Source organism: Aythya ferina, assembly GCF_964211825.1.
Source record: "Aythya ferina genome assembly, chromosome: 4".
Taxonomy (NCBI): domain Eukaryota; kingdom Metazoa; phylum Chordata; class Aves; order Anseriformes; family Anatidae; genus Aythya; species Aythya ferina.
In genome coordinates, this window is record NC_140300.1 from 3,700,987 (window position 1) to 3,713,662 (window position 12,676).

The following is a 12,676-nucleotide window of genomic DNA, read 5'->3' on the forward strand; positions in this document are numbered from 1 at the left end:
TGGAGGTGACTTCGGTCCTTCCACTAGCACAAACAGAGATTTATTTCCATGTCTTTTCATTGCATTAGTCTGGCTCTTACCACCCAGATTTGCTGCCTTTTTGCCAGGAATCTGCCCAGAAGAGGCTCTTTGTCACCTTGTTCCAGGGACCTTTTTATACCTCAAAGACTCTCTTCTTTTCTGACTGACCTTCGCTTCTCCCTGTCCAACAAAATGAAAACCTTAGCATCTACTAGCTGTATTTACAGTGTCATAAAAGATTTCTTGCTGAGAGACATATATTCCTTGATATGATTCTTTTTAGGGTAATAGGAAATCATTGTGCAAGAATAAAAAACTCTGATTTTTATCTTGTGCCCTTGTCTTCCCTTTGTGTACCACAGTGTTTTAATTAAGCTGTAATTTCAAAGCTCTCTAAGATAGGGATATATCTGTCTTTGCTCACATTAAGTACTTTATAGCATGTTATAAAGACAGAAATTTTGCAAATCAGTCTGCTGGCATGTCACCAATATACTGGAGGTTAGTTAATAGTGAGCTCAGGAAATGGATAGCTCTGTGAAATCTAGTTTTTTTTTTTTTTAATTGTGATTTGCTAATATCTCTTAATATCTCAGTGCATTCAGTTCATGCCCATTTGAAGGACTTCCTGGGACAGAGGATGGTAGATTTTGAAACCATATCATTATGTCTTCCTTTTCTATTAACTCAATCTATGACATCATATTATCAACAGCAACTATAATTAGGTTTATAAATCCCACACTGATCCAGAAAGGGGAAAACAGACCTTAAAAATACACTAACTTGCTCTTGCGATGATAAGGAAGGTATTAACAAACAAATAGGACAGCTGGAGAGAAGGAAGAACTTAGAAAAAAAGTATTTGTGACCTAAGGAAAAGTTTTAGGAAAAATAAAAGGGTACGCGGCAGTGGGGATCTATTGGAAAATAATAAAGACAGAAAGGAGTCAATCAAAATTAGGAGTTCAATTCAAACTAATGACTTTTACAGGACATTTAACATAGAAGCTAAAAATCCAACACACATTTTTTACTCTCTGCTACCTACCCTCCAGAGGAAATCACAGGAACCAAGCTTAAGACAAGTCAAAGGTCCAACAAATTCCACTAATAACAATTCCAAGAGACTTATTGTGCTGGAGAGGAGAAAAATGTTACTTCACTTTCCTTCTGTTTGAATTATTTGACTTCTACAGAGACACGCTTGGTATAAGCTGTGCGAAATTTTGTTTTAGAAAAGGAAAACAGAAAATAAACACAGGAGTCGGAGAATATATGTGCATAATCACTACTGCATTGGTCATTTATCACCTGGAACACCATTGCATGAAAGTGAGCATGCTTCAGCTTGAGACTACATTGAGTGTAGACTAAAACCTCATGAACTGCAGATTTTCAAAATCAATGCAGATTTTGTTGGGTACAGAGGTAAGAGGTAAACAGGGCCTCCTAGTAGCAAGGACAAACTTGCAAGAGCAAAAAGAACCTTGTTTATTAAGTATCCGTAAGCTACTGAAGTTCTGGAGTTTAGGTATGTTAAAGAAAAGGGAGGGCAAAGGCTGATTTTCTGACCATCTTTGGCTCCACTGTACTATTACAGTTTCCTTACTACTGTGACCAGAACTGTCTCATAGGGTTCTTTTGTATTATCTATTGGTCTGTAAATACCTATATGTTCTATCCATTATCTTACTGTTAAACCATAATTTATTAATGGAAGAAATTTTCTTGGTCTTCCTTGAATGACTTTTAGCACAGTGAACACATTTATCCTTAATTTATTTGTTAGTAAAGAAACAACCCATGTGTTTTTGGATAAGTTTCCTCTGTGTCTTCTTTGTGCATTTGGGATAATTTTCTCTAGAACATTCTCTCACCTTTCACAATCTTCCCCATTTTTTGCTACTGTATCATCACTGATAACAATTGTAAAAAGTTCTAACAAGTGTGCTAGAAAGAGTACTAATTCATTGGCTCTAATCAAGTGCCAGATTCAGAGGCAATGAGAGTGTAGACAAGAAGGATGTGAAATTCAGGTTGGAGAATTGAGATTGCAGCAATTAAAGGAGGGAGGAGAGCATGAAGAAAAGAACTCCATCTTCAAAGAAAGATAGGGAGGGACACCTTTTGGATATATTAGCAGTTAACAAGTGCCTCCAACCTATTTGGTAGAATTAAACATGTTTCCTACTAATTTTCTAGACATGTGCATGTTCTGGGAAGAGAAACATTAATTAATACTAAATATCTAACTCATGGCCTGCCTCAGCTTTCAAGGCAAATTATAAATATTGCCAGGAAAGATCATTAAAAACAACACAGATGGAATGTTCAGCTTGATTTGTAGAAATTGCCTAGAAGCAAAGGTGCTGTGAAGATGGATGAGTTTGTTAAAAAGGAAAGAATATTTCAAATATCTTTTCATAAGAAAATGAATAGCTTCTTCCTACCTCTGCAATGTGGTCAGAAATACCAAAAAAAAAAAAAAAAAGCTTTTCACAGACTGAAAAATAATGTGTGTCTGGTGCTTTCTCTTGACAGAAATTTTTCAAGGGTTGGAGCACAATTACCAGCAAATTCTAGAGTCCCTTATCAGCTTTTCCTTCCTCCAACTCTCTGCTCTATCTCATGCTAACATGTTTCTTCTATCTTTTACCCCTGATTCTGATGGTCAGGATGAAATCCAACAGTATGACCAGGGAAACCTCTGATATTCCTTGCCAGGGGGAATGTACACTTAGAAGTCTTAGTACACTTAGTTAAGGGCATTTTAATTCAGGTGTTAAAATTATTTGAAACATTTGGAAGACGATTTTCAGACCGGCTATTAGAATTAGTAAAATATATTCTTTTAACATCCAGGGAAATATCTGTATATCCAAATGTTTTTACATTTCTGATTTAGTTTCAAGATAATCAGTTTTGAAGAGATGATGATAATTTAGATTCAGAATCACAGAATTACCACATCACAGAATTACATAATGTCTGAGGCTGGAAGGGATCTCTGGAGATCATTTGGTAAAACCCTTCTGCTCAAGCAGGGTCACCTACTCAGGACTATGTCCAGTTGGCTTTGGAATATTTCCAAGGGTGGAGACTCCACAACCTCTCTGGGCTACTTCATGGTGAAAAAGTTTTTCCTGGTGTTTGGAGGGATAGTCCTTTATTTCAATTTGTGCTCATTTTCTTTTGTCTGGGCATCACTGAAAAGAGCATCATTCCATTCTCTTTGCACTCTCCCTTTATATAGAATAATAAGATACTCCTCCGAAGCTTCCCTTCTCGAGGCTGAGGAGTTCCAGCTCTCTTCACTTTTCTTCACACTAGAGGTGATCCAGTCCCTTAATTTGCATAGAGTCTTCATGTTTCTCTTGTACTGGGGAGCTCAAAACTGAACACAGTACTCCAGGCATGACCTCAGTCCTGCTGAAGAGAGGGTAAGGATCATCTCCCTGGACTGCTGGCAAAACATTGACCTTTTTTTGGCACAATGGCACACTGCTGGCTCATGTTAAACTTGGTATCCAGCAGGTTCCTCAGGTCCTTCTCTGAAAAGCTGTTCCTCAGATAGGTGCTCCCCCCAGCATGTATTGGCGCATAAGATTGTTCCTCCCTGAGTACAGAACTTCACACTTCTTGTTGGACTTCATGAAGTTTTGTCAGTTCATTTCTCCAGCCTATCAAAGTCCCTTTGGGTGACAGCATAACTGGACCTAGCCTTTCAGCCAGTGTTCAATCCACTTCACACTCTGCCCACCCAGCCCATACATCTATGTTTTGTCTGAGGATCTTCTGGTAGCACAATATCCACTGCTCTTCTCTCACCTACCAGGCCAATAATTTCTTTGTACAAGTTCATCAAGCTGGTGTTCCGACATCTTCACAGGGATAAAAGCAAGGCTGAGCAGCTTGTAATCCCCTGGGTCCTCCTTCTTCCCATTCTTGAGGATAGGAGTGACATTTGTATTTCTCCAGTCTTTGGGCGCTGCTTCTAATCACCACGATTGTTCAGTTATATAGAGAGGGACCTCACAATGACATCTGCCAACTCCCTCAGCACTCATAAGTACATCCCATCCGGGCTCATGAGCTTGTGAATGTCTTTGCTTAAGTATTCCATTACCTGAGCCTCTTCCACCAAGGGTACATGTTCCTTGCTCCAGACTTTTCCTTTCATTTCTAAGTCTTTAGATTTCTAAGGACTAAAAGAGATCTCAGGATCTCAAGAAAGACCTCTAGAATTAAACAAACTTTCTATTCATAGCTACAGTCCCACAAGATGATATGTCTACTGACCCTCCTGATCTTCTGAGGGAACAGTTAGAGACTGAAGAGCATATCTAGAAATCAGGATTTTTATCTATAAAGATTTTTATTTTTTTTTGAGGTCACAGTAACTTTTTCTGCCAAAATTCTTTACTGCCTTTATCTTGAACTATAGCTTCTATCTTGAAAGTGTGGGAGTACCCAATCTGTGTTATAACAAAAGGTTTTTCTCCTCTGTGGGCTCCTTTGATCACACAGATAAGTTAATTTATCAAAGATGTTTATTTGAACTTCAAATTTTATTTCATGGCACCAATCTCAGTAATATAGTGGCAATTGACTTAATCAGGGTTGAGGGTCAGACTTCAGGAAATACTAATGCTGTACTACAAGAAGTGGGAAAAATTTACCCAACACCAAGATTTGTAGTGAAATCACTTAAGTTTATGTGATCAGATGGAATACATGTATGGCTCTCACAATTTCACAGAAACAAACTGATATATCATAAACTGTTATGAACATTTTTATTATTTTTTTTTTGCTTTTACAGAGAGCCAGAGAACAACCATGACAGATTCCCTAACATCTTGTAAGTAAATCTCTGTCAAATAATTTTAAGGATATTTAGACTCTTTGTTTAAAACAAACAAAACAACAACAACAACAAAACTCATTCTTTTCATTTTCATATTATTTTTATGCACTTTCCCTTTCTCCTGAACAGGCTTTATGAAACTGCTGCAGTACATAAAATATGGATTTTAGTACCATTTGGATAATATTTCCCTTCTCCTATTATGGGACAGATATTTTCCCAAGACAATGTAAAATAACATAGCTCTTCAGACGGCTGCCTGGCAATAGCTCAAAATCTAGGAAGGGAAGGCAGAGAAATCTTTGGAGAAACTGATGAAAATGTCAAGGATACAGGAGGAAAAAGATGAAATCTCCGTTGCTGAAACATTCTTGCCAACTGATAGGTTACATTTTGCTTTAGATAGACATTATTGCATAGAGGTTGAACATCATACATAAAATGGATGTGCCCACACAGGAGTCTTTCTCTCACTGCTTTTAAAACACCGTGGAAGCTTTATCACAAACCCATCCATGACTTTGACACCAGAGCTAAATATGCTGCTACAAAACCTAAAATCAATAGGCTGGAAGGTGAAATGATTCTTCAAATCAACCCTGACTGTCACAGTCACTACTGTGTGACCACATCCTTGTAGCTACATCTGCCAATGATCCATGCATAAGACTTCACTGTCAGAAACACTGCAAAGTTCTGCGTGAATTCAGAGGCCAGAATACAGTCAATTATTTGCCTTATAATGACATATTTCAGGCTTTGAAATGTAGAGAACCAAAAATAGTGAACAGAGCTACCCTGATAATCAAACACACCTTTACATTTATAGAGCATTTGAAAGTCCCTTGTTAAAAGTGCTGCTTAAATGTTAAATGGAAGTACATCTAAATATTTGGGAAGTATTATACTACTATTACTACTTTTATTTTCCAGAAAGGTTGCAGAACCAAGGCTTTCATTATCTGTAACCACTTAAGATTCCAAGTTACTTTTGCTAAAGAGGGAATGATAGCTTTGGTGTCTGGGCTAAGATCCAAATGAGTAATTACATTCTGCAAGCCTACATTCTTCCTCAAGTTTTATATTAGATCAAGTTCTTTTCACTTAGCAATGCTGCTTTTTAAAGACTGACATTGTCCAAGCCAGAGGCAGCTGCATTTCACTGATGGGTGAAATAATTCTTATGTAAACATAATTTGAATAAATCAAGTGCTTTGTGGTTTTCAAAAAGCAATGTCCACTTCAACTCATGTTTTTCATTTGTTACATGCATGGAATAAAATCCTGTAATGCAAACAAAACAAAAATCCATCAAATCTCTGATTTCAGGAAGCTGCCTAAGCACAGGCAATAGGGAAAAATGCTTTGGGCAGTTCACATTTACTTTCAAGTGTTTTGTTCATAAACAGCTTTTAATGAAATGGATTTAAACTGAGTATGATGCATATAAAAATAAAACAGCTATTCACCTGCTGAAAATCCCATTAGCAAAACTGCAAATAAGATGAACTGAAATTAATAAATCTGTGAACTTCCTTGAGATATATTTTAGAAGTCTCCAGCTCAGTAAATAATTAATTGGTATGAGATTTTGCTTCTGTTCAGAAATATAAACTCTTGCAGCATAGATTAAATGTGCTTTACTTACTAATGATTCTCAATGCATCAAAGCTGAGAGGTGGCAAGGCAGAAGAGCTGAAATGAATAAGTAAAAGGCAACAGTGAATTTGTCAGGCTGTACTAAGGTGTTTGTAAATCAGATCTTGAACTTAAAATGTAGTTCTGTTCACAAAGTATAATTCAGAGAACTGTTATGGGCAACTTGTAGCACAATACTCAGTACCTTGTTGCTATGTCCAAAGTTTTATTCTAGATGATTGGTTATAACCAAAGATAGTGAGTACTATCCTTCTGCTGTTTTCTCCATGATGAGCTTTTTACAAAGAAGAAAAGGAAAAGAAAAGGAAAAGAAAGAAGGAAGGAAGGAAGGAGGGAAGGAAGGAAGGAAGGAAGGAAGGAAGGAAGGAAGGAAGGAAGGAAGGAAGGAAGGAAGGAAGGAAGGAAGGAAGGAAGGAAGAGATAGAGAAAGAAAGAGAAAGAGAAAGAGAAAGAGAAAGAGAAAGAGAAAGAGAACGAGAACGAGAACGAGAACGAGAACGAGAACGAGAAAGAGAAAGAGAAAGAGAAAGAGAAAGAGAAAGAGAAAGAGAAAGAGAAAGAGAAAGAGAAAGAGAAAGAGAAAGAGAAAGAGAAAGAGAAAGAGAAAGAGAAAGAGAAAGAGAAAGAGAAAGAGAAAGAGAAAGAGAAAGAGAAAGAGAAAGAGTAATGTTAGCACGGGGAAACCTGTGCTAACAGAATACCTCCTTTTTCAAGGTATGTTGTGTTTGCACCAGCCATTTCTCTGAGGTAGGGTTTTCCTTGCTTTATTTCTGCTCTTGTGCCTTGCATGTGCTGGCACCCCACTCATCCCCATTCCTCCCAGCTTCCTCCCAGGCCAGGAACAAATTGTTTTCTTCTGGTAATATCCAAGTGTCTCTTCCCACTAGCACTGCTTTTTGATCCAGTTTTGCTGAAAGACATATTTTTTTTTGTCCTGAAATCTTGGAATTTAAGTGGAATCAATCATAAGCAATATTATTGCTACATAATAGCTCTTATTAGGCTCAATCTTGTTATTGCAAGCTATTGATTAGACTGGGCAAATTTCTTACAGCTTAAAGGATTTTACATCATTTACAGTAATTACCAGTCCTCCTAACTGGTAAAGATATCTCTGAACCCCCTGAAGGACATACCGGATGGGCTGAAGTTGTAGATAATTTCCTTTCACTTCTGTGAAGTCGGGATTTTCTCCACTTCAAGAAGTGGAGAATATTTTTAATTTAAATATAGATTTCCCAAACCAGCTCAGCACCATGGGGAGCAGCAACTTGAGGAAAGGGTGCACTCTCCCTGTTTCCCATATTGGATAACCCGGCACATCTCTTTTCTCCAGCTGCAGAGAAATCCCACACATTGTTTTGTTCACCTTAAGTCTGAAGCTGGGTATGGGAAGATATTTCATGTTCCCTCAGTACTGTGACTGAGCTAAAAGCACTGCAGCTTCCTACTGCTATGCATGTGGGCTCACTGACCTGGAATTTCCTTCTGAAAATTTATCTTCCCAAAGTCTAGCTATGTCTTGCTGTGACTGTGTGTATGCACCCCAATTTGAATAAAGTACATTGGCATTGTAGTCACCTTTCCACTCAGGAAATGTGTCCATTTTCCCTGGATGAATAAGTACTTTGCATGTTAGTTTCAGACACTAATCTACCTGTATAATCATTGTATAATAATTTATTTTTATTTTTACTTTGCTGCAAAGTAATCAAGGGCTAACACTTTCATAGTAAATCAGTTTATTGAAGAAGTAATAACAGCGAGTCATTTTCATTCATCTAAATGACAGCCACTGACATTAGAATATACCTTGGTACAAAGTTTAACTATTAGTACAGTGATTGAAGAGAAGAGTGCCTTTGAACCATGGACTTCGTTCACCTTGACATTGACAGCTCATGACGGTTTTGTGTTGGTACCTGCAAGACTGATCTGATACTTAGTGAAGTTTCTGCTGGTATCTCTGTATATAGAATCAGGTTTTCTGAGAGTAGCACCTCAAATGTAGTTCAGTGAGTACTTTCTGACATGTGGATTATATAGCAAAGGAGTGCAGAGGGACATAGTGACTCTTCAGTGTAGCAAAAAAAATTATAACGTTCCAAATAATAGGAAGCATATCAAAAGAGTTGTATAGCTTTTTTCAACCTTAAATGTTTTACTTCTTCTGGCGGCATAGTCTGAATCAAGTAAATAACTACAATGAGTCCAGGGCAATGACCCTTGAATTTGACTCCTAGTCCTGGCCAGGATTTAAAATACAACCTTGGGCAAGGTCAGGTTCAGACATTCTGTACCTCAGCTTCCCCATCTGCAGAATGACAATAATTCCTGTTCCACAAGAAGACTGTGGGGCTTAATTAACATCCATAAAGCACCTTGAAATCCTTAGATAAAAGGTTCTGTAAAAGGGCAAAAGTAATTACTGTTATTATAGTGATGCTGCTATAAAATATTCATGATATAATGGCAAGTCCAGTGAACATTCAGGAGCTTGTAAGATCAATTGCTGTGCATGAATGCACAAGCACATTAGCAGGTTGTACAAGATGCAAGGCAATTTCCTTCCAGCTACCAAGGTCCCATCCTGCCAAGGACCAAGAGCCCCTGTTCCCCTCTGAACTTGATGAGAAGCTTTTACTAATAAAAGGAAAAGTGGGATCTAGCATCTTGCAGAACCAGTCTCTTAAAAATGCAGTGGAGATTCTCATCATGGAAAAAGAAATACTGAGATTTTTTTCATATTGAAACTGTAGTAAACTTCAGTGGATTGTTGTGCTGGCACCCATCACCAAAGAGATCCATAGCTGACACAAAGCATGGCAGACTTTCTTAAGTCAATGCAGCTATGCTGATTTATGGCAGTGAAGTTCTTAAGAACACACAGTGTTCTCGAAGATGAATTTTTAAAACAAATGACAAATATTACCCCAAACTAAAGTAGTTTTGCACAGACAAAATAAAGAGATAAATACATAGACACTTTTTTCAGACTGTCTTGACTCGGTACATATTTAAATAGAATGTCAAAAAAAAGTGTCAAAATTATTTTATCATTTAAAAATATATAAAACATTACTTCTTTAGGATTTAAACCAGCAACTGGATACATTGTGGATTTAAATTATTACTATTCCTCCCGTTCTTGCATTCATTATTACCTAGAGGTTCACAGTACCAACTGTTTGGTTTTGAAGCAAATAATTATTCATCACCTTCTAACCAACTACAGGACATACCTAATAACTATCTGTGTTTTGCAATTCAGGTATTTAAGGACTTCTGACTTAAGGACTTCAAAGTAAGGAGTCTAAGTAAGTGCTAAAAGTCATATGAAGTCAAAATATTCTTGGCACTCAGGCTAGTTGCACCTTCTCAGATCATGAGCCTTGACAAGTTCTGTAGCATTTTATGACACCCCAGCCATTTTTTTACACATCTGAGCTTAAATCCACTACTTTTAGCCTATTCAAAAAACAGTACCATCTTTAGTGTCCCTCTGACCATTTCCTCAACTTTTATCCATACTTTAGCACTCTCATTTTCACTTCATTCATTCCAATATTCATTTGACATTTCCTCAGATTTTAATTGGTAACAAAGGAAGATTTCTTAAAACATCAATCCCAAAGATAATATCAAAATATATAATTACTTCAGTAGGATGTTCTGTGAATTTAATAGAATGTTTTTTGGGAAGAAAGTATTCCTCTTCAGCTCTATGAGTCTCAGTGACCTGTAAAGAAGGGGAAATTTCCCTATGCACAAGAACACAGCCAAAACAGTCAAAATTTACTTGTTAACCCAGTGTGAAGACTGTGGCTTGGAATAAATCACTGAAGCTCTGAAGAGACATAGTATAAGTAGAGCTAGGAGTTTTGAGAGGAAATTCTTCTTCACTGGAAATTGTATAGTTAAATCTGTGTCTATTAGTTAGAATTTCTATCTATTTGCAGTGAAGATCCGTGAAAACCACAAAAGAAAAAAAAAAGTGCCTAAAAATAACAGTGCACTCCTTGACTACCTCATAGATTTCCAGGAAGCTCTCAGTCTGAATGGTTTAGGATCAGACATTTGTAAGCTTCCCAGGACCTTGGAGTCTCATCTGGTTTCTTTTCATAGGAGAACTGCACCAGAACTTCAAATCCTTTGAATAAAAATCAAATTTCCTATCCTACAAGCATTTGGCAAGAAACTTTACCAATTTCCAAGCTTCTTGGCACTCTGTTTAACTGTTTTCCACAGAGGAAAGCATTCCAGTTCCCTTTCTCCAGCCCATTCCAACAAAAAGTCAGGGACAGTGGGAAGCAAATTTCAAGTTTGGATAAAAAAAATAGTCTTGGTGTGATGGAGTGATCATAATACCTTCATGGATTTGTAATGAAATGCAGGCATATTTAAATTCTGCATATACATGTAATTATTAATAATAATATCAACAATAATGATAATAATAGAACAGTAAGACAAAATAAACCAACCATTTTCCTTTTGCCATTTATTTAATATTTACATTTTTCCAAGATTTCAGGATCATTTGTGGAACATGATTTTTCATTTCAAGGTGGCTCTTGGCTATGGAATGATACATAGATGACCTTAACAAAACTCTCTTGGAGTACAGCAGCCTGAAGCATTGCTATAATTCATGGCAGATGTCTTCAATTTGCATTCATAGCCTGTCCAGCACCCATGGTGTTTCTTGCATCCTGGTGTTTCATCAATTCACAGTATTACATAAATATGTAAATATAACATTTAAACCCATCAGATGACTGAGGGAGAAGAGATGCACCAAATGATGAAAAAAAAAAAAAGTATTTTAATATTTACTGAGAAAATATTAATGATATGGGAATATTCAAAAGAAATGGCAAGTGCCGTGTATGTTAGTAGCTAATAAAAACAGTGACTCGGAAGAAAGATCTTCTATTGTCTGAAATATTCAACACCCACAGCTTTCAAAACTAGCTTTATGACATAACAAAACTTTTTTTTTTTTCTTTCCCCCTAGGAAATATTTGTGAAACTACTTTCATACAATGTTTCATTGATTCTTTTCTCTCCTTTTATAAGGACATTTGGGGAATACATTTGTGATTTTTTTTAGCATTGGGCACTCATTTGTGTATGAATACAGTGGAAAGTCAGAATCCTCAAATCCATTAAAACTGTTAAAACATCCACAAAAATGCAGATTGTTTTGCAGAAGATAAGATTTGAAAAATCATTTAGAACACTTCCAATGAGATCAGTCCTTAGCCAGTGAGTAGAATTATCTGCAATCCCAAAGAAAGCCCAGACTACGCAAGGATATAGACCAATACTTTTCTCCTGCAATTATTAGTTGTAATGAAAGGGACTATTGACAATATTCAGATTAGACATACATATATCTTTGCAAATGGTCAAATGAATGAGGTCAATATATGGCAGGAGGGATATACTGGGAGGGAGAAAGGGTGTCATGATTTCTCTATTTAGGCAGATGGGATAATCCACATAGTGAACCATCCCAGTACCTGTAGCACTCAGACTCACGCTGGAAGAAGCAGCTGGAAAACAGTCATGTGGTACCATTTAGCAGCATAATCCTTGCCTCCAAATACCATGTCCATTTGCTTGACAATCCTTCACATTGCACTTCAAGATGTTCTCATCCCGCATATGTGTCTTTTGGTCTGTTCCTCATACACTGAAGAAATTTCATCTTGTGGTAATGAATTCACAAAAAGAGTGTTTAAACAATCAGACCTTGTGAACAACAAGTTTATGCATATGTATTAGCTATTCTAAAATTTATGTTTAATGAATAATCATAATTATAATACAACCAGTTTCCTGCTTCAGGAGGAGTGTCATTTTGCATTACAGGCTTAAGGGATGTGAAAAATTAGGGCATTCCAAAGATGGTAATGACAAACAAAGCGATGACAAAGGAAATATCAAGGCTAAAATGACCAATGCAGTAGATGTGATTACTGCAGAAATTTAGTAACAGCAAAAAAGAATAAGGAAGAGGGAACTTGCGATGCATTTGATGCCTACAATGAAATACTGGACTAGGTACAAATTGGTTTATATCAGAAAAATATAAGGACTAAGATATTCAGTTAAAAACAT